We start from the raw sequence: 24,086 nt of genomic DNA on the forward strand, positions 1-24,086 counted from the left end.
ATTCCTAAAGCCCTTTCTGTCTTTACCAGTTTTCTACAGTGCTTTGACACAGTGTTGTGTTTTATGTCTTCAGTTGGTCCTATGTGTGTGTTTTCTTTTCCCAGCTAGTAAGAAAACCCTTGAGGAGCGGTTAGCATTCTGTATACTTTTGGCAGATCTCACTGACAAAATGCAGACATACACTGGCCTTCATTGACCTCCTTTGGAACAGGAAAGTTAATACCTACCTACCTTGCATGATTTGTAAAAAATAAATAAATAAATGTCAGAGGAGAGTCAGTTGGGAAATGCAGCTCAGGGAGAGAGTTTGGCTTGCGTGGACACAGCCTGGAATGTAGTCCTTCGCATCACAAAGCAAGCACAGAAGGAGGCTGCTCCTAACTTCAGTTGGTAACCAGTTACACTTAACATCCATTTAGCTTCTCTCTCAAAATTCCCTATCAGTACCAAATTAGTCTGTGTAAAGGCCTAGATAAGCAAGTCAAATCAACTCCCACCCTCCCCCAGTCCAGGTCTTAGATCTATCAACTATATTTTATCTTGAGATAAATTGGATGTTTCTGGATAAACTGAAACAAAACAAAACAAAACAAAACAAAAACAAAACAAAAAACACTAAGAAAGTGAAAAGTACAGGTTTCCTGACCTACAGAACTGCCCAGCCAGTATATAGTGTATGGCTACCTAGGGAGGCCATGTAAATGACACAGGAAAAGGTCCCATTCACGGGTTCCGCCCCCCCCCCACTGTCCCCACCTCAGTTCTTAGCTGCCTCTGGAAGGCCATGCGGCGCCTCCTTTCCCTCACAACGGCCAAGTGCTGCCTAGTGTTCCTAGTTATTGCCTCCTCATCTACAAATGAATCCATGCAGCTTGCAGATGTCCTACCCAGATTCCTGAAAAGCCTTAGTATGTTGAAGCTGTTAGAAACCTCATAAGTGTGTCCACAGTAATACCAATATAGTTCATCTTACCTTGGGACTCAGATCCAACAGTTTAATATGTCTGAATATTATTGAAAAAATAGTGCTGTGTACATATTGAAACTCTAGAATACACACCATCATTCAAAAAGGACATCTTAGTTACAGGGAATGTTATTTGGATAAGAGGAAATGTCCTCAGTCTCATAAATACAGTCACTTGCGTGCTTTCTTCAGTGGGGACTGAACAGGCAGAAGAATCCACAATGAAGGAAGCTCACTAGGTTTCAGTGGTGAAACACCACTGCTTTATGCCTGCATTTCTTACTTTTACAAACTCGCCACAAACTTGCCGTGATGTCCAATCCTCCCCACTGAAGATTGTGCAAACAGAAAAATCAAAATTCTTGCACAGCTTTAATGATGACATCAGTGGTGAGAAAAAGATTATGCACGCACATCCACAAATCCAGCTGGCGCATGAGCACAAACAACAGCTTGGTGACAGCAGAGAAGTATTGATGCCTTTCACATTTGATGTCTTTCCCTGAAGAAATTTGCTGATTTGCTGTGTTGAATGTAGGAGAGTTCTCTCTTTTCTTGATAAATCTATTTTTTTTCTCACTTTTTAAAGTTATTATGCATTCGGAAACTGCATCTTGAAAGAGCATGCTTGTCATCACCTACCCCAGTTTTTCTTCTGTAGATAATCTGGGGAACTTCGAAACCTCTATTTTGGCACTTGATGAGGAGCGGAGATATTAATACACAATGCAAATAGGAAAAGTAACTTCTTAGAGTGGAAAGTTTTGATAGCATAAATGGAGTAATAATACTGGTAATAATTTAGGAGCATGCATACATTAGTATGCCTCTAATTGATAGCTAATTATCTTTATTTTCATTCTTAAAAACAATTTTTTCCCATTAAAAATAAAAATAGTTCCACCTTCTAGCAACCCCTTCATTAAAACTATACAAATAATTAAAACAAAGAAATTAACATATAATTGGGCCATATTACACATGATTATTATACCTTTTCAAGTCTTTCAATAATACCATTTATTTATATAAATAATTTTCATAGTATTTTGTTGTTGTACAAGGAAGACACAGTGTTTAAGATGAAAGAAACAGTGTGACTACTTGATGAGGTGTTGACATTGCCTTTATTATTATAGCTACACAGGTTGATTAGCATCATAATATTAGAATAAATCTACATACAATTAAAGTAAAACATATTGGGGAATAAACTGCAAAGAACAATTGGCCTGATTCAACTTCTAGATGAAATTTTGCTTCTAAAAACATTGTTTGCAGTTCTTTTTTGGCTCATATTTTGGGGATTTGTTCTCTTTGGCTCCTCTCTTTACCTTTCTGAAAGGTGTTTATATCTCTCCGGGGTGCAGCATCCTGCTGAGATAACTGTGTTCTTAGGCTCTTGAAGACAAAGATGAACAACTCACTTGTGGTATGTGGTTATCTCATTATCCCTAACCACCCTGTTGCAGGGTGCTGCTTGAGCTGCAATGAACTGTTTGCCCTGCTGGCAAACAAGCCCCTTGTAGCTCATGACACATGTTTTAACTGTTATTTAGGCGTGTTCTTCTCAGCGAGCCTGAATGTGCCCTTGGGCTCCCAATGAAAAGGGAGTTTAATGGTGTGTCAAAAATTGCACTACAAGGGCCTACAATAAATTCAGACTTAGTAAGTACAGGGACCAAGAGGACAGCTCAAATTTAAGGTGATGTTCAGAACAAGAACATCATGAAGTCATTCTGAAGAAAAAAGAGAAAAAGAGAGGAGAGGAGGGGAGGGGAGAGGAGAAAAGAGGGAGAGAGAGAGAGAGAGAGAGAGAGTGAGTTCACATCGCCCAAAGAAAAAGGAGAGAGTTCACATCGCCCAAAGCAAAAGGAAAGAGCCTATGACAAGTCACTAAAGAACGGAGCTGAGGATAAATTGTGAACGGTGAGTCAAAGAAGCCCAACATACTTTCATAAAGCTGTTCATGGACGGAAAGTTAAATGTTTAACTTGTCAGTCAAAGAAATTGCAGACATATTTCCCTACCAAAAGCAACCTTAGGTAGATATGAAGCTATGAAAGTCAGGAAAGATTTAGCTCTGTCTTTATGCCGAGAAAGTGGCAATGATATGCAAACCTGCCTTTCTTTTCTTTTTCTTTCTTTCTTATTTTAAGAATCTAATTTTTATTTTTTATAACAAAACATAATATAAAGATTTACTGGATAATTTTATAATAACATGATACAAGCTAAAGCCATCTAAGAGGAGGAAACATTAAATTAAAAAATGCCTCCATAAGATGGGGTTAGAGACAGGCCTGCAAAGCTTTTTCTTAATTAGTGGTTGTTCAGGGAGAGCCCAACCCATTGTGGGTGGTTGGTTCCATTCCTGGTCTGGCAGTCTTGGGCTCTATAAGAAGGCAGACTGAATCTTCTTGCTTGCTTGCTTCCTGTATTTTCTTTATTTGGGGAGGCACAGTGGTGAGGAGAGGATATGGGGGGGACCAGGAGGTGAGCAGAATTAGAGTACTTGATGTGAAACTCTCAAAGAATCAATAATAAAGTTAAATTTAAGAAAATAAAGAAAGAAAGCAGACTGAGCAAGCCATGAGGAGCAAACCAGTAAGCAGCATTCCTTCCGTGTCCTCTGCATTAGCTCCTACCTCCAGGTTCTTGCCCTGTTTGAGTTCCTGTCCTGACTTCCTTCAGTGATGACCTGTACTGTGAAAGGGTGAGCCAAATAGACCCTTTCCTCCCTGTAGTTGGAGATCTTCTCTCCAGGTGCCACCAAGGCCCTGTGGTCCCACAACCCATGTATAAAATAATCACTCAGAAACTTATATTACTTATAAACTGTATGGCCGTGGCAGGCTTCTTGTTATCTAGTTCTTCTATCTTAAATTAATCCATTTCTATTAGTCTACACTTTGCCACTTGGTTCGTGGCTTACCTGTACCTTATATCTTCCTTGTCAGGGTGGCGGCGGGCAGCATCTCCCTGCCCCAGCCTTCCACCTCCCAGAATTCTCTTCTCTCTTGTCCCGCCTATCCTTCCTGCCTGGCCACTGGCCAATTAACAATTTATTTATTTTAACCAATCAGAGCAACACATTTGACAAACCCTGACTCAGAAGACAAAGATAAAACAACAGCTAACGCATTGGAATTGAACAAAACAAACAGAAGCAGCAAAAAGAGCCCAACAGAAGGAATAATTTAGAAATGGTGGCCCACTCATTCACACACTCAGGAATCCTCTAGAAACACTAAACTGGAAGCCATAAGATATACACCAAGGACCTGATGCAGACCTGGGCAGATCCTGAGCATGATGCCTCAGTCTCTCAGTTCCTAGGAGCTCTGTTTTCTGGGTGTCTTCCATCCTCTCTGGCTCTTCCACCTTTTCCACCTCTTCTTCCATGAGGGTTCTCTAGGCCCTAAGGAGAGGGTCTGATGGAGACATCCCATTTAGGGCTGAGTGTTTCAACGTCTCCCACTCTGCATAATATCTGGTGGTAGATCTCGGTATTTATTCTCATCTGCTGTAGGGGAAGCTTCTCTGATAATGGCTGAGCAAAGCACTGATGGATGAACACAACAGAACAACATTTAGAATTATTTTATTGCTATATATATTTTTTACAACAGTAGTATTTGGTTTTACATAGGTCCTTGGACTTTCTAGTCTCAGGTTCTTGGTCATTCAAGCAGCAGGTATGTGTTGTATCTCACAGTGTTGGCCTTAAGGCAAATCAGATGTTGGATAATGGTTGTGGTTACTCCCGCAAGCTTTATACTAACATTGAATAGCACATCTTTCAGGCAGGACACCATTGTCAATCCAAGGGTTTGTGTCTGGGTACATGTTTATGTTTCTCTTTTTGTAGAATGCAGAATACCTTTCTGTACCAAAGATGCTAGCAAGTAGAGGTGAGGGCTCTATGTAGCCCTTTATTAGATATGCAGCTTGATTTGCCCATGTTCAATGAGTTGTTTAGATGATGTCTTTAGCAATAGGGCCTTGCAATCAATTTGTGGATAGCAAACTATAGTCTTGGCAACACCCTGGGTTATTCAGGGTTCCCATGGGACTAGAAGTACTAGACTTTATTTGGTGACAAGAGATGGCCAATTGGGGCTCTACCTCCCCCCATTATTTGGTGATTTCATTTAGATTGTCTTTGTGTGTGTGTGTGTGTGTGTGTGTGTGTGTGTGTGTGTGTGTATGTGTATATATATATATATATATATATATATATATATATATATATATATATATATATATATATATTAGGAAATTTCTACTGTGTTAGATTTACACACTATCCCTCAAATGACCCTTAATTTAGCTGTCTCTACCCATAGTCCCTCCCTAACCCCCTGACTCTCCCCATCCCCACTTGATCCTCCCATTCCAGTTCCCCCTTTAATTCGTAACTGTCTATTCTCTTTCCCTTTTCTACCAAGGTCTATCTGTTCTCTCTAGTCCTTTACTCTATAACTAACTAGCTCTATATTGTTCTATAGATTGTAGCTTGGTTATCAGCTAATGTCCACATATAAGCAAATACATACCATAGTTCTCTTTTAGGGTCAGGGATACCTCCATCAGGAAGATTTATTTTCTTATTAAATCCATTTACCTGCAAATTTCATGATTCACTTTTTAAAATGGTTGATTAATACTTCATTGTGCAAATGGGCCATATTTTCTTTATTAATTCTTCTGTTGATAGACATTTAGGTTGTTTCCAGTTTGGGGCTATTATGAATAGAGGAGCAATGAACATGATTGAGCACATGTCCCTGTGGTAGGATGAAGCATCCTTTGTGTATATGCCCAAGGATGGTATAGCTAGATCTTGAGGTAGATGGATTTCCATCTTTCTGAGGAACCACCATACTAATTTCCATAGTGACTGTACAAGTTTGCACTCCCACCACCAACGGAGGAGTGATCCCTTACTCCACATCCTCGACAGTGTGAGCTGTCATTTGTTTTATTGATCTTAGCTATTCTTACAGGTATAAGATGGAATCTCAAAGTAGTTTTGATTTGCATTTCCCTGATGGCTAAGGATGTGTAACATTTCTTTAAATGTCTCCTCTTTTGAGAATTCTGTTGAAATCGGTACTCCACTTTTAAATTGTATTATTGTTTTCTTGTTACCTAGTTTTTTGGGTTCTTTATATATTTTGGATATTAGCCCTTTATTAGATATGCAGTTAATAAAAATCTTTTCCCACTCTATAGGCTTCTGCTTTGTCTAAATGATGATGTCTTTTGTCTTACAGAAGCTTTTCAGTTTTATGAAGTCCCTTTTGTTAATTATTGATCTCAGTGACTGCTCTATTGGTGTTCTGTTCAGAAAGTTGTCTCCTGTACCAGTGAGTTCCAAGTTATTTTCCACGTTCTCTTCTATCAGGTTCAGTGTATCTGGTTTAATGTTGAGGTCTTTGATCCATTTGGAGTTGGGTTTTGTGCAGGGTGTAAAGTATAAATCTATTTGGATTTTTCTATTTGTATCCATCCAGTTTTACCAGCACCATTTGTTGAAGATGTGATCTTTTTTCCAGTGTGGATTTTTGGCTTCTTTACCAAAAATACTATTTTTTTTCTTAGCAACACTCAAGGCTTGATTTTCTTTCACTGAAAAAACAAAGGTAAACTGTAGAATTTTTCAAACTCCTTTGACAATGGAATCAGCTCTCATTGTATTTTCTCTTAATACAGTTTAGGGATGATGGCTTATGTGAGGAGAGACTGCAATCTAAAATAGCTCTCAAACATTTGTGTAGAGAGATGCAGGTCTTTTATTTTCACAAAACAGCTGTTGAATAATGAACTCAAAGCGGAATTAATTATGGACACCACAGAATCTGCAGAACCCTTGGGACTGCCCCATTTCTTCAGAAATCTCTAATACTCTAATTACGCATCAGCTGGTTCATTAAAGATGCTTATCCTATGATCACTAAAGAGCTCCATAGAAGTAGAAATATTTCTTCTTCAACACTTACCTTTTCCTTTCTTTCTGGCCTGAATATCATTGGCATTAAGAAGTTTCTTCTCATATTTTAATATTTGAAAGAACTAAATAAAAAAAATAGTTCTTCTAAAAAATGCATGAGTCCAGATTTAACAATTCTCAAGATTTATTTATTTTCGTGTTATATATATGATTGTATTGCCTGTGTGTATGTATGTGTACCACATGCATGTCTGGTACCTGTGAAGGCCAGAAAGTAGTATATCAGATCCCCTGAAGCTGGAGTTACAGATAGTTGTGATCCACTATGTGTGTGTAAGAACCTAACCTGGGATCTCTGAAAGAGCAGAAAGTGCTCTTAAACACTCAGTCATCTCTCCTCTCCCCTCAAGATGTTAAAAATAAGAGCCTAAAATTATACACTGCCTCAGAAATATATAAATATTGAATCCCCATAAAACTACTGCAGACTTATATATTCTTTCTCATGTTAATTTGAGTTTAATTTGTAAATATCACTGCATGTAAATTTTGTTATTATTTAAGCACTTCATGGAAAAAACCTGGATGTTATAGATATGATGGAACACAAGTTTAGTGACTAAGATGCCAGGTGTCTGTCAGCTAGGAGAAGAAAATTTTGAGTGTATCCTTAAAGGAATTTCAAAGATTATTTCTGGCATTTACATTTTTTAGTTTAAAATCTACAAATAGATCATATAAAAATTTCTTGTAAACATTTCTGTTTGTGTAGGACTAAAAAAGGCAAAACAAATGTCTTATGGCTTATTTTAGCTAGAAACACATACCAGTGAACTGTAAGTTCCTGTTGGACACTTAGTGATAGATACTTGAGAAACCTGAAGAATAATAGGTTGGCCCATTTTTTTCCTTTTGAAGAATAGCTTTGACTTGACATCATCAGTTCTGAACTGCACTGGTTGCTCAGTGGTCTGAGCAACTGTAACTATTCATGTTACTCCTGTAAACCTCAGTCTCCAATCCACTGCAGTGCTAGTGTCTGATATTGCTGTTAAATTCTTGATGTGACCACATCAGCTGCTGATACTCTAAAGAAACAATTGATGGCACCCTTTGTTTTTAATACGGTCCTCAGTTAAGTGCTTTCTAATTTCCATGAGTAGGACAACTCAAAGTCTTTTATTTATATAGACTTGAAGACCTGGATCTGAACCTAATTGTCTTTAAATCGCTAATACTATATCATTTATAGAGGATGTTCACATGAATTACCTTCAAAACTCCCTTGATGATTGATTGAGCTGTTGTTCCCTCAAAGTGGCCAATCATGGTAGTAGAATCTATGCTGAACCAGAGAGAAAGTCCTGTGTTTATTTCAACATTCTATTTCCTCCTAGCATGTTAGGGGATGTCCCTGGGAGGTTTCTACTATTATGATTAGCACCATGATTCAAAGAAACTTATAGAGGAAGGGGTTGATTTCAACTTACAGATTACAGTCCATCACTGAGGGAACTTGGGGCAGTAACTCAAGAAAGGCAAAAAGTTGGAGGCAGAAAGAGAAGCAAAGATCAGAGAGGAACCCTGCGGACTGGCTTCCTGTCTATTCCTTGCTCAGACTGCTTTCTTTTGCAACCCAGGACCACTTGCCCAAGAGTGGTACCACCCATAGTTGGATGGGCCGGCCCTCCCACATCAATCATTAATCAAGACAATGCCCCCACAGAAATGCCTACAGGCCAATTTTATGGAGGCATTTTCTCTATTGAGGTTCCCTCTTCCCAGGTGACCCTAGCTTATGTCAAGTTGACGAAACACTGATCAGCACAGCACAGAAATTGATGAAGTTTAACCAATAATCAGCAACTCCTCTGTGTTTAGTAATCTCTCGCATGGATAGAGAAATGACTAAAGCAAGAAGCCTATGTACCATAAAGCAGAATCCCCAAATAGAACCTAAAGACTGTGCACCCCTAAATAATGTTTCCACGTGAGGAAGGAAGTTGATAACAGTATTTATTTGCTCGAAGAAATAAAAATCTCAAAAGAAGTTCTTCTACTTGGGTTGTTGTGTTGAAAAGGACTTAGAGAAATAGGGAATTCTCTCAACAACCATTGGTATGATACATGTAACTTCTAAAACTAGTTCTAGTTGGTAAACTGGTCAACTCTGTCAGTAGTTTCAGAGTGAACTTTCAATTTCAAACCATTTCTTACATAATAGTAAATCTTTGATGTGCTGATGGGCAAAGAAACCTTTATTGTTAAAATAAATAGTAAATTTACAAATAAAATGAACAAATATTACATAAAAGTTTTGACATGACCCTGTGTATTTTTCAAGAGGGAATTTTTTACACTGCCCTTTTCCCCTCACCTGTGTGGATAACCCTAAAAGGTTTTGATCTGGTGTCAGTAAAGGAGATATTTTAAGTTGTGTTGTTTGAATCTCCCCTACTCCTTCTTCTCTGAATGGTAACAGATTTTTATTTAATTAAAAATAATAACATGGTCTTTCCTGCAAGTCCTCATGAAGCATAATGAATACAGTCTGCCATAATAAAGGCTTAAAGAATGACCCTATTTTTCACTCAGCAGTAGAAGCTACTAGGTTCTAGATCACAAAAACAAAGTAGGTCCGACAGACTACAGAGCAACATGGAGCTGTACAAAGGAGTGGGTCAGACATGAAGGAATCCAACAGCTTAGTGCAATGAGTTGACATTCAAGTATGGCTAATACTACTCAGAAACTTAAAAAAAAAAACTCATTCTAGAGAACCGAAGTAAGTGTGCACTTGTGAGGCAGAGTTGAATGCACTTTCTCTGTTGTCTTTATCTTTCCTTTTGTCTGTTCTCACTTCCTCCCTTCCATCCCCTTAGGGTATCTTCTCTCTGTGTATCACCCACATCTCCATTAGTTCCATCCTACCACATCTATCTCTTCTGTTAAATAAGGCAACACAAACTGAAGAGAGACATTCCCAGTAGTTAAGAGCTCAGGTTCTGGAGCCAGCCAGAAAGCCAGTTCTGCTGTATGAATTTTAGCTAATGCTCAAGTTTCTCCAAACCTCACTTTCAGTTATTATAAACTATAAATATTTTTAAAAGAAAATTTAATATTGTGCCTCTAGGTACAGTTTCTCTAACACATTACATGTTTAATATGTATAAAGTTCTTATTTGGCTTTTGTTTTACTGAAAAACCATGAGAATAATAGGAATAATTGCAAAAACATGTCAAGTTAAGTGTCTAAGTGAAGAAGGCCCGCTGATGGTGAGAGGATGGGAAGGTAGATAACCCAGTGATGAAGGTGGCTCAGAAAATAAAAGCTGAAACACTGGATGTAAAGTTTAATTTTGAATTCTGGGCTCCCCGAAGAGTAAATGAGAGAAGTTATCAGTATCACGACTTAAATCTTCCTAATGTTTTCATACAAAGCCCACTAGTTACCCTATGTAAACTCAACTGTTTCCTGTGCTAAAACCAAAGGAACTCTTCTTCAAGAACTTTCACAGCTTGATGCTGTGTAATCTGTCCTCTCCAGAGTCTGGTGAATCCATTCTTCACAGACGTCTTCTGACGTCCCCAATGGAGGCTGCTGTCACACCACCAAAAGCTCACGGAGTGAATGAGTGAAAGTGACTCAGGCCGCACACGGATTCAGATCCAGACCAGTTCTAAGCTGAACCATGTAAACTGATAGCATCTTTCTTTGTGGCCTTGAGAAAATGACATGATGTTTGTGGAAGTGTTCTGCTCTGAAGAACAGAGCTATTAACCCTTCATGTGCTTGGTATTGTTAACATTGTTACTAATGTTATGAACAGAATTTATTTCACTGCTCAGTACATGACCAAAGCAACTGTTTATTCTAAGGGGACAAAGTCCTGGATCTAAGCATGTTTCTTTCAAATCCTTTTGCCAACTCCCCCCCCCAAAAAAAAATTTAGAAGATCTAGAAAAGAATGTATTTCCTTCAGGCAATCTTCCACAAATATCATTCCCCAAAGTGATTTTTGATAGGTGATGGGCAGCAAGCAGCCAGTGGTACCCTCTTTTGGCAAGCACTTGGAATGCAGATAGTCTGTTGCCAATTAGGGACAGACCCTGCCTTAAGCCTCAGCTGAGGTGAGAATACAGTTGACAACTCTTTTAAAAGATGAGGAGCCTAACCCAAACAGAAGTCTGTAAAATGCCACCTCGCCTCCACATGGATATGGGCTGAGCACGGGACCTTGCCTCCACACAGGCATGGACTGAGCAAATGGGACCAAGAGGATTTTTCCACAAACCTCCAAATTCCATGCCAAAGAGCCTTAGTGTGATTATTTGGGGCTGCAAAAATCTTAAGGAGGAGGATGCCGTGATCTTCTCACTGTGATGAAAGTGACGAAGCTCTCCTTAGAGCACACAAGGAACAAGCAACATTATGCTTCCCAGGATGTCCTGGACCAGCATGTGCCACTTCCCTGGACACTTTCCTGCTCTGAATGGCTGGCTGTAACAGGAGGGGATCAGCACTGCCAAAGCTCATCATTTGGGTTTTAGAATTATTAATCTATTATTATTATTTTTTTTTTAAAAAGCTGCATATTTATTTCACTTTCTGACTCTGTGCTTGTGCCTTCAACACCTTCACAACAATTTTCTGCTCCTCAATAAGGAAAGCCCGCTTGATCCTGTCACGGACACACTTGGCACACATGGACCCACCGTAGGCCCTGCTGACGTGCCTCTTTGTCTTAGACAACCTCATAAGAACTTTCGGTCTCCCAGCACGAACCCCTCGAAGCCTGCCTGGGCACACACCGCATGCAGATTTAGGTGCTTTTCCAACCTTCTTGGTATAAAGGTAAACAATCCTGTTGCCAGGGGTTCGAGACAGCCTAGTTTTGTTAGAGGTTGTGTTGTAGCCTATGACGGTATGTCAAATGTTGGACCATTCTGAGTGCCTCTAAGCACCGTCCCCGGAAGAGGAAGAGGAAAGCAGAATTATTAATCTTAATCTTTATTTTCCAATATTTGTTAGGAAGTAAAATACTAGTTTTTTTTAATCACACCTACTTTGTAAGAATCAAGCCTCTATGTCAACTCACAAAGGAACACTTTGTTATGCTCTCTTTTTCGAGTGTCCAGCTCAGTCAAAAGTGACAAGCCATTAAGGTACAAGTTGAAACAAGGAAATGTGGGATGGTGTGAAGTCAGTGGGAATTCTTATCCATCAAAACAACTTTCCCATATACCCAAACTTAAGGCGACACAATAGGCAGGTACTATGGAAGCCTTAACTAATAAACACCAGAGAACTGTGCTGTTCCAGATCTGGGCCCACTGAAAAGGCCCAGAATGAACTGTCTTGAAGCATGCTGTTTGTAAATGATTTCTCTTAAAGGCACAGTAATTAGTGGTAAAATACTATGCCTCCATTCTATCAGCCTGTTACATAGAATTTAGGCTTGAAAGGGTTTACTTGCTATTAAGGAAAACAAATCTATATTACCTAATGATATGAAATGATTGGTAACTTCAGAAAGTAAATTGCCACCTTTGATGAATGGGATGAAAATTCTGGACTTCCTATATAGTCTTAGAATCTTCTAGATGAGGCTCCAGTTCAGTGGGTAAGTGCACCTTTTGCCAAACTGATTGACCTAAGTTCAATCCCCAAACCAGCAGACCTACATCAGACATACATGGTATAAAGAAAAAAATAACTTATGCAAATTTTCCTTTAACCTACACACATACACACACACACACACACACACACACACACACACACACACACACACTATAGTAAAAAAATTAAACAACAATTTACCTAGATAAGCATCCTATCAGGACTAAAGCATACCCTTATGTAGACCTGATAGCAGGGCATCTTTCTGAAGGTTTTTGTTGTTATAAAAATTTAATCTGAATAATTGTCTCTTTGTGAGAAGCATCCTGGGAGCCAGCCGCAAACATAGGATAGTGAACTTGAAGTAGATTCTCATACTTCATGAAACTAGAGAAAGATGCCTACATAACAAATTGAGGTTGGGAAGCCTGACCTCACTCAGTGTATTCACAGGACTCTGTTGACTTATTTCCTTAATGTTTCCAGTGATCAGCTCCAACAGGAGACCATTGTGAGCACTCAGCCAAGGTTGTCACCCTTTCCAGCACCATCAGCAGGCCTGTGTAGTTCACCCACAGCCCCAGCGGCTTCCTAGGGCAGAATCTAGCAAGGCAACCTTAGGGCATCATCACTACCCACTTTTTAATCAAGGAAAGAAGTCAGACATGTTGTCTGAAAGATAACCACTTTCCCCAAATTCTAATGTGTAACATGTAGACTCAGTTACAGCAGTGTGCTTTACGTGAGTGCTCTAAGATAATTAGAAGATTGAATTTGGGAAGAAGAACTTGAATGTTCCTTCAAAAATTCAATTTTATCAAGTCATTATACTGACTGGTCCTACATCAGACGGGTACTAGGAAAGGCATCCCAATGCTTCCTAGAATGCACACACAATTTGGAGGCAGTCTTAATGTGCCAGGAGTTATTAAAAAGGGAGGAAGTAGACTTTGTGTATTGAAGTCTTTCATACATAATTAAAGTATCCCCCTCCCACTCTCACTTTTTTTTAAAATTGTGGTTCTGGAGCTTGAACCCAGGGCTTACAGATTTGGGACAAATGTCTATCACAGAGCTACATCTCCAGTCCTTTTGTATTTTTGTTAAGACAGGATCTTTCCAATTTGCACAGGCTGGCCACAAACTTGCAATCCTGCTGCATCAGCCTCTCAAGTAGATGGAATCACAGGCATATGTCACTGAGTCCACCATCTTTCCTTTCTTAAACACGGGGTAAGGGTGGTGCCGTTGGTATTGCTTTGACAGTCTCCTGCCCTGATGATGATGTTAGACAGAGTGAAAAGGTCTGGTGCATGCTTACAATGGTCCCACATATGAACTGATCACTGGAAACAATAGTGGAAAGAGTAAACATTCAGATTCCAGGACTCCTCTGTCAGAGATTCTCAGTATGTCTGGTCTAAGACAAAGGTGGCTAGTAAACTTTGTATTTTTCAAGAGCTCTAAGAATTACACGGAAATGTTTAAATTGCCGTTTTACTATCTATAGTATAGGTACCTGTTGTTGGTTGTTTTTTTTACTTTAGCCCCATGTTGGGCACCAAAATGTTGTTGCTTGTTTTATTACTCTTTTGAGGATCCCGCTAAGCAGCTCCCAAATAAATCCCACATGGTGACTTATTCTTACTTATAACTGCCCAGCCTTAACTTGTCTTGTTTCTTGCCAGCTTTTCTTAACTTTAATTATCTCATCTACCTTTTGCCTCTGGGCTTTTCCTGTTCTCTTACTTCTATAAATCTTACTCTTACTCCATGGCTTGCTGTGTAGCTAGATGGCTGGCCCCTGGAAAGAGTAATAAAACAACCAACAACATTTTGATGCCCAATGTGGGGCTAGAGTAAACAAAAACAACCAACAAATAGCAGGTACCTGTGGAAGGCCAAATTACATTTCATACCTATCTGGTTCTGAAGGTCCAATGATTCCACCAGAACTTCAGTTATTGGGCTGACTTTTTTTTTTTTTTATAAAAGCTTTGGCTTTAGACAGGATTTCCATAAATGACACTGAACACCCAATAGGCTTCTATTTTTCTTGCTGTTAGTGAGATACAGAGATTCTCATAGTTCAGTCTGGTTTGCTCTGACTTGCCCTTCCTTGAACCAATACTCTTGTTAACCAGGCCTAGGTCCATGGTCTACCTAGCAGGAGCCAGAGGTAGGACTAGCTGAACCAGGTACAGTCACTGGAGGGGCAGCAGGATTTTATCAGGGAAATCTGAAAGAGGCCTGTCAACCCGAGAGACTGTAGGCTGATGATGGTTCTTAAGAAGGGTGGTAGCTAGCATGTATTTTTGGTTGAATAATTATATAAGAAGAAATACCATACAAGAATAATGATGTGAGTAACAGATTTTTCTGTTGTGTGATGCCAGCCACTACACTGCTGGTAACCTTCTTGTGCTGCAAGTCCAATCAGACACATATGACCAGAATTTGCCAAGAAATAGAGTTTAAGCCTTTAAAAATTGAACTGGACATTGTACCTATAATCTGATGACATTGGAGAGAGGTTTTGGCAGAAAGATCCTGAGATTGAGGCCAACCTGGAAAACTTAGTGAGCTTCTGTATAAAATAAAAGTTAAAAAGACTTGGGGTTAGAGGCAGTTGCATACGAGACTGACTTCACTCTCTGGCAGTGTAAAGAAGACTGAAAAGGACAAAGAAACAAAGCAAGAACTAAATATACCCCTGGAAATAGCATTATACCAGTAGAGCATCAGGGGATAAGTAGTTTGTAACTGTCAAAGGCAAGTGAGTGGACAATATGCTGTCACAAGTTTCCACCACTTTGGTAGAGTAGTCCAGAAACATTTTGGTTGTGCCAACACACTGAGTCTTGAGGATGTGGGAAGATAAAAGTTTTTAGTAAGATGCAGGGTTTCTCTCTTGTAGGTTTTCAGACAAGTTATCAATAACCCATATTTTTATTATAGCTTTTTGTGATTAGAGAACTTCATTCATATATATATATAATGAAATATGACCTTACCTACCTTCTATTTGCCCCTGCATCTTACTTGTATGCCTCCCAGTGTGACCCTCCTCCCAATTTCACATCTTCTTTTTCTCATTTTGATAACCCACTAAATCCAATTTGTGCATGGGCGTGGAGCCATCCCCTGGAGCATGGGCAATCTACTAGTGCTCACATGTTTAAAGAACAATGAATATCCTTCTCACAAGACCATGTCTTAACTTTGACACCTTTTATCTTTAACAAGGTCTTTGAATGTAGAAAGAGAAATTCTTAGAGCCAATTAATAAAATGATACCCTTAAATCACATAATAGTGTTCTTTTAAATTTAACAACCCTTATAATATATGCTTAGTATCTTCCCACGCAATCTGGAAAAAAAGTACAAATGTTGTTTAAAATGGTGTTTCTTTTAAACCACCTATTTTTGGAATTAATACTTAGAAGTAGGGAATTAGAATTATTGCTATTGTAACATCATCTTAAACTCATTTTCCCATATGCAATATGAGAATAAAAGTATACCTAAAATTGGTAAGTGGAATAAAGTTGAATTGTCCATTCAAGCATAGAAGTAGATATAATTAGTTATCCATAACAATAATTTTAATTAAGATTTATTTAAATTGGGGTGAAGAGGTGAAGAACATATACTGCTCTTGTAGAGGACCTGAGTTTGGTTTCCAGCACCCACCTCAGGCAGCTCATAACTACTTTTAACACTAGCTCTAGGAGAGCCAATCCCTCTGGAAGGCTTGGTCCCTTGCACACACTCACATAGACACATATAAACACTAACTATAAAATAAAAATCTTTATGAAAATATAAACATTAAGATTATTCAAATTTAGTTTCCTATTCAAACCTTATTTGGATTTAACATTAATAAAATTATTTAAATATATTAATAAGATTTATACTAATCCTTTATAAATTATTTCCCTGAAAGTGAGACAAACTATCATCAGTAATATTTTATGAAGATTTTATCATAATTGAATGGATATTTCCTTTCTACAATTGAAGGAAAGTGTCCCATGGACAATTATTTAATATTTATGGATATGTACATCCTATAGAACAACTAAATAATGGTCTATACAGCTATAGTATAAATTTACATTCATACAGTTTATATTCATATAGATTATTATATTTAGATGCACACCTAGTAAACATATTTGTACATACCTATATAGGCTGAAGTGGTGAAAATTTTCTATATGAAAAAAAAATGAAGTATCCTTGCTTTATGAGGTAAATCTAGAAAACATCACTCATCCTCATTTATAGTGTGTCTTTCTCCAGTGTCTTCTTTAGGCTTTTCCTTCTTGTTTCTGTCAGCTACCTTTTTCTAAAACAAATTAGATAAGATTCATTTTCTTTTCTTTAATTTCAGTGAACGCCAAGGTCAAGACAAGGTTTTGAGCCAACATTCTTGTGATACTTAAAAGCTGTCATTTGCAATATGTTAGTGAGAATCCTTGGGATTAAAGTTCTGATTACAAATTATGGTTTAACATGACAGCCTGTTGTTTTTCCTTGCACACTCAAATCTGTGAGCTTGGTATCAAGTCCAAGTATAACATTCCTATTGGAAGCCATACTTACACTTTCCTGTAAAGTGCTTTTAGATTAATAAAATACTAGCAGAACTGTAAAATAAAAAGCCAGACATCTCTCTGTGCCTCCCCTGACTGAGCTGAACTGGAGGACAAACATATCACCACTTCACACTAGCAACCACAGAATCTGGTTGCCCCTGAGTCTTTGTCTTTGTTAGAGTGGGAAACGTGATGAATGCTGGTCAGAAGGATAGATCTTTCTGAGAGGCATAGACATGAATGCAAGTCGTGAAGGGTTCCCACAACAAGAAGCCTGCTCAAGGCGGGCAGGATTGTCAATGGAGGACAAAGACACACCTGTCTCCCCTGGAGACAGAATAGCTCCATGTAAGCTGATGGTGGAACACAGAGACACGGTAGATTGCAGCAATTGATAAAGAAAATGGCCGTAGAAACGATGGGAAATCTGCCAGGCTCACCTGCTTTTCTATGCTTGATGTAATTTAGTTAACTCACAGATATGTGTATTAAGATTTAGTGTGTATGTATGCGGGGGTGGGGGGAACCCACAAGCAATGGATTGGAAAATGCAGGATTATCCTAGAGTTTGGGAAGTGCTCACATAAAAACGGGTGGAAGTTGTTCTCAGATTTATTTCGCTCTCCCTGCTGTGTTCAGCGGTTTTCATTTCTATTTTCTTGATGCAATAGACTGAGAAAAATAAAGCCAACCAACCAAAGGGAGTTGCTGACTGTTGCTGACCAGAAAAATAAAACAAATCCCCTCGAACATGTCTTTCCACTCTATCTGTGGGTGGATATAGGGGGCCAGTTTTATTTCCTGATGGGTGGTATTCCAGGTGACTTGGTAATAGAGATCACAGGATTGCAATGAAATCCCAATTCTAGACTCAAATTAAATGGTCCCCAGCATGATTACCATTTAAGAAGACATCAAAACACCACCATATTCACTGGAGTGCTGTCTTCTGGCCAGGGAAGGTGACCTTGCAGGCTTGCTGCCCACTCCATGGTGCCAAGATTTGCTTTTGTTTTGTTTTATTTGACTTGTTTTCTTTCAGGATGTTCATCTAAATGATCTTTCTTTCTTTTTCTGATTCTCTTCACATTTCAAGCTGAGTTGTTCCTCATCAGTTTTTGTGGTAGTGGTGTTTCAAATTTCCAGCCATCACTTTCAGGGAGAGTGGAAACTCTGTTTCGTTTTTTCAAAGTTGATCAAATTTTGCATGGTTATGTAGACACAGTCACACAACTGTCTCTGTGGAGGGAGGAAGCTTTGTCTTGCTGCATTTCCTCATCTGCCTGTAGCATCCGCTTTTCTGGTTATAATGGGTGGCTGGCATTGATACTTGCTTTAACTGTTTGTTAGTAGTCACTTGGATACTCCTCTGAACTCACACGAAGAGCATTGCCCCAGAGCATCATGAAGGGATAGTGTCATCACTAGCATTTTAGACATTTTGAGAATGGGACCATTTGGTACTTCAGCCTACTTTCTCTTAATTACTTGTATTAGGATTTAGCTTGATGAAAAGTTGTCATTTCACTGGACTGCAGAGATGGCTTGTCAGTTAAGAGCTTTTGCTTCCCTTTTGGAAAATCTAGGTTCAGTTCCCAGTTCTCATAGCTAGCTTACAACTCTCTACAACAGTCCCAGGGAACCAATGCCCTCTCTGGCCCCATGGGTACCAGTCACATATGCAGTACATACACACACACACACACACACACACACACACACACACACACACACACAGACGAAAACACTCATATATGTAAAATAAAAATATATGATTAAACTTATCACATCAAAAAGCTACCCCATGCCTGATTATGGTTACCCTCTGCTCCCAATGCCCAGTAACCACTCTTCTGTTTTTCTCTCCAGCAATTTGCCTTCTCTGCACATTTTGAACAAATGGATCATATGGGTTTTTTTTTTTATCTGACTTCTTTTACTTAGCATTTATTTCTGGGTCTATGACATTTAAGGCGCTAGTATATATTCTCCGCTGTAATCATGGATATAGTGTATTGGGTGTAGTCTGCACATTTTTCACTACCCATTCACCATGATAATCATTTTCACTGTTTCTGTTTGGAAACAGTAATGAATCATGCTCCTTTGAACATTTATGGGCAAGTTCAAGGCCTAAGGTGTTCAGGTTTGGGGGACAGATACACAGGAGTGGAATTTTTGGTTAATCTGGTAAATTTACATGTGCTTTTTAAAGAAATTACCATTGAGGGCTCACAGGGGCTCACAGAGACTGAACTGACAACCAGGGAGCCTGCATGGGACTGAACCTAGCCACTCTGCATTTATGTTACAGTTGTGTAGCTTGGTCTCTTGTGGGGCTCCGAACAGGAGGAACAATGGCTGACTCCAACCCTCTTACTGACCTTACTCCTCATACTGGATCACCTTGCCCAGCCTTATTACACAGGGAGGTGCTTAGTCTTGCTGAATCTTCATATGCCGTGCTTTGTTAATACTCATGGGACACCTGCCCTTTCCTGAGCAGAAACAGAGGAGGAGCAGAGGAAGTGGGGAGCAGGGGAAAGACTAGCAGGAGAGGAGGGAGGGGAAACTTCAGCCAGGATGTAAAGTAAATAGATGTATTTTTAAAAAAGAAATTACCAAAAATTTTCCACAGTAGCTCACTATTATACATCTCTATCAACTAGATATGGGGTGCTAGTTTTCCCATAGCTTCACCATATATTTTGTAATTTTTGTTTGCTTATAGCCAAATTAATGGCTGGGAATAGTATCTGTGTGCTTCAGTTTGCATTTCTTTGTCAATTAATGATGCTGAACATATTTTCATGTGATTATGCATATACTCTCTTTGGTAACATGTTTAAATTATATATGTATATATGAGATAGACATATGATATTTTTATGTACACATACATATGAGAGAGTGAGAATAAGGAGAAGAGAGGAGAGGGGAGAGAACAAAGACAGAGAAATTGCTTTGATGATATGTATCTAAATTCTTTCCTGCCCCCAGTCCAGTGTGTTTTCTTCTAGAGGTTTTAATTCCATCATCCACATATAGTAATTTTTGAATACAATAGTTTATGAATTTGAAATGTAGACTTGTTTATGCCCCCTATTTATTCCTACAAGTAAACACTATCATATCTCCAGGTAGTCTAGGGGCACAGGGAAGGGGATAACATTTTTGGCTATAACCTAACAGGTTCATGTTATATGACCTCCTGGTTAATACTTAAACTCATGTTGTAAAATAGCCACCTATGCATTACTAGCCTCTATTTTCCCTTGATAGGATGCTGAGTTCCAGTGTGCTGGAACTCCTTATGATTAAAGATCATTCAGAACTGTCTATTGAGTCACTGTTCAGATAGTGTATATCCAGAGTAAATCACCAGCAAGATACTAATGATCATCAAACAATAGCTTGGTACCAAGATGCCCCATATGAATAATATTGCTCAGTACTCTCTCTTTTTAAATACACTGTAATTTTAATTACTCAATAAAGTTCATCATAGTAATACACTAATTGTAAAAGCCTGAAAAATTTTGTACTGACAAAATAGTCAGAGAAGTATGAATGTTGGTTGAGAGTCGTATATCTGCAATGTATGGCCCCAAAGAGTATGTCCAATCCTGGCAGGTCATTTACAGGAATGAGATTTTACAGGCAATCTACTACAACAAAAGAAATGCCTGAAAGATATTACATGTCTCATCCTAATGTCAGCGAAGTGAAACCTTTTCCAAGAATGCAGTGGCCTTCTTTTAGAACTGTTCAACGCTAAGCTATAAGCCATTACAGGAACTATCTTGGCTGAAAATGATAGGAATGGTTTTTCTTCTTTATAAGTTTTATTACACTGGAAATCATTTTTGTATTTCTAACAGTTTGACAAGAGCTAATTACAATGCTCTCATCTGTTTGGCGGACTAATTTGAGCCATGGGCATCAACACCATAGCCATGCAGAGGCACCGCAAATGACACACACGATGCCTTTGCTCCAAGAATTTGTACTTGCTCTAAAAGAAAACAGATTTGGACAGCCCTGGAGAAGTCGGGTTGGGTTTGAAGAAAACATTTCAGAATTACATTAGAGCTGGCCTGCAAGTGAACTAAAAATACCTGCTCATCTCAGTGGTCTTGGCTGTGGGCCTTTCCTTTCACTGTAAAAGTCAGGCTGTTTGAACAGTTGGAGTTCAGCTTGCTTGCTGTCTAAACTAGTGTTCTCTGATGACTTCTGTTACCACTGAAACACAAGCACCATTGAATTTAAGAAAATGTCTGGAGGTGTGGAAAATAGCCAAGAGAGATGTGTTCAGAGTGTTCACATCTTCAGGCTTCCCATGCAGTAACAAGACCACTAAGACCTGTTAAGCAATGGGAGAAAGATCCATCAGTAAACATTACGCAGCAAGGGGAAAAGATGGAATGGAGTAAAGAAGCCTGTTAAAGTCAGCTGAAGATGATTATTTGAATTGCAAAGAGATATGTTCAGACATAGCTAGAGCTGCTAAACATAACTCTTGAAGTTTTTCCAGAACAGAGGGATTGGGGGAATGAGACCACTGAAGGAGAAAATTAGAAAATTAGAAGACAGAATGGGAGATGAAGCTTTAGAAGCTGGAGAGATAGCTGAAATATATGATATTATTAGGTCTTAAATCTATTTGAGAGTTTGAGAATTTAAAAACATTTTTCTGACTTTGGCTGCACAATTTTAAGAGTGAAATGAAGACATTAAATATGGACAACGAATAACCAACAATAACTGCAAGTTATATCATGAAGGATTAAAAAGAGAGAACAGAAATAAGCCTAGGAAAGATAGTCATGATAAGCTGAATAAATCTGAGTGAAATAATTTGAGTGGAAATGAGTCAGAATGGTACTGAGCATTGCAAAACTTGGCAGGGTGCTCTCCTTTGCAAGCAGCTCCTGGAAGGCAGCCCTACAGTGATTGTCTGCTATTGTAGAAGCATTCCTGCTCAGTGAGTTAGAAATGAGGACATGAAGAGTACAGGTCTAATTTTTAAAGTGAAGTGTATCACAGACTTTGGAAACACACATTTGGCTCATTAGATAGTGCAGTATCCTATTTCTTGGCATCATCTAGAGAACAGAGGGAGTTTCCTCCCATGAGCAACTGAAGTGCCAGCTGTTGCCTTAAATATTGTACCTGTTCATGACGGAGAAAGGTTTAAAGCCAAATTTTGAGCTTAGGATAGATTGAACATTTTGTACATCAGCAAACATTGGTGTAGAATGTACGTACCTAGACACAGCATTTACATACACAAGAAGGGGAATTGACCAACAACCTGCTTCACAAACGGTGATGCTAACAGATTCATTTCTTTAAAACCTTAAAAGATAATTGTGTAATTGAGTTCTAGGAATCTTGATAGCACTGCCGAAACTCTGGAAACAGAGAGCTGGTAAAGTAGTTGGAGATTATCCTTAAATCCATGCTCACATTTAAGACGATCACTTTATTTGCTAGTAGGTTAAGAACTTACAATGTAAGATGTGCTCTAGGAACATGATTTAATGACTTGAATACCACGAAGATGAAAATGACAGTTTCCCTGGCATTGGAGGTACAAAGGAACAACTGAAAAAATACTCAACTACACCAAATACAGAGTCAGGAAACACTTAAGGAGACTAACCTCTGTGATACGCCATAGCTCCTGGATCCACGAGTGTCTCAAAAGCATGGATGAAGAATATTATAGATGTACCAGATGTAACTATTCTTAAGCAAAGCCAAAAGTGGTTTAACATTGATTCTCAATTTGTTTTAGTGTTTGGAGTGACTGTGACTTGATACTATAACCCCCCAGGGGTGAAATAAGTGCATACCTTCTTAGTTATCCACATTTGATCATTTGAAACAATGTGCATGTGTTATCTGGGTTACCAAAGAATAATTTTCCTGCGGCCTAGTTTTGAGTGCCACATTTCTATGACTAACAAAGATGAAAACAACTGTGTTTGATGCTGTGGCAAACCTTAAAACCAGTAGCTGAAGGGTTAATCATCATGAAAGGCACCTCCAAGAACCAAGTGTTTGTCACCTTCATCACTACATGGTACTATGGTTAACCCTAAACTCCCACCCCTGTTGGTTATGGACGTGTGATTGATAGGATGTCAAATTGGGTGTACGTGGGCTTTCCTTTTGGAGTTGTTGGCATTCTCAAAAGAAATCCAGAGCTTTTTATCTCTGACTTTTATTAAAATGACACAAAGTATCAGTCTAACTTGCAAGCTGAAAAGAAAAAAGTCTAAATAAGAACCACCCCACCCCAAGTCTTGTGCAGGCAGCTTCTGTTGGTACAGCGTCTCCATCCAGGAAGCTGTGTGACTAGGTTCCCATTAGTTGACAGCACTGTCTCTGAGGTTGCCTTGGTCCCTTTGCTGTGAAAAGTCCTCAGATGTTGTTTCTATGGTTTGTATGTTCTAGTCTTCAGATGAGTTCTATGCAACTGTCATGCTTGCCTCTTTAATAGACAGAGTCAGGCTACAGTTTTGAAAAATCATGAATATGTAGAGTGTGGACTTAAAGTTTTAGATAGCAGTGTCAAAGGCTCAGTGCTCAATTTCACAAAATCAGGAACTGCAGTTTTCTGACACATGTATCTAAACATTAAAAGTAAATCTAAACAACTATTGTTTTTCTACCACTATTCAGAAAAACAAGTCAAATTACCATAAGTACATTTTAATCTGAGCTTACCAGCAAGTCAGTTTGCCTCTTCATTTTCTACTCATAGTCATATACTCAGTTTCATCAATAGAGCTGCGAAAGTTGACTTTTCTGACACATTTGGTCTAGTATTAGGAATTATATTGTAGACAGGGCACTTTAGGGTTTTCTCCAAATGCATAAAATATCCATGCCATCCAAAACAACAGAAGCCTCTCAGTCAGATGTCA

The 24,086-nt window shown here is 38.8% G+C and overlaps 1 protein-coding gene and 1 pseudogene across 2 annotated transcripts in view; one reads left to right on the plus strand and one right to left on the minus strand.

The window, feature by feature from the left end:
- Window positions 1-24,086, plus strand: part of Mctp1 (multiple C2 and transmembrane domain containing 1) — a 583,339-nt gene that overhangs the window by 452,785 nt on the left and 106,468 nt on the right. The gene's annotated exons all lie outside the window — the stretch shown is intronic.
- On the minus strand, window positions 11,521-11,869 carry LOC118596211 (annotated as a pseudogene).

This window comes from Onychomys torridus, chromosome 15, assembly GCF_903995425.1.
Source record: "Onychomys torridus chromosome 15, mOncTor1.1, whole genome shotgun sequence".
NCBI classification, from domain to species: domain Eukaryota; kingdom Metazoa; phylum Chordata; class Mammalia; order Rodentia; family Cricetidae; genus Onychomys; species Onychomys torridus.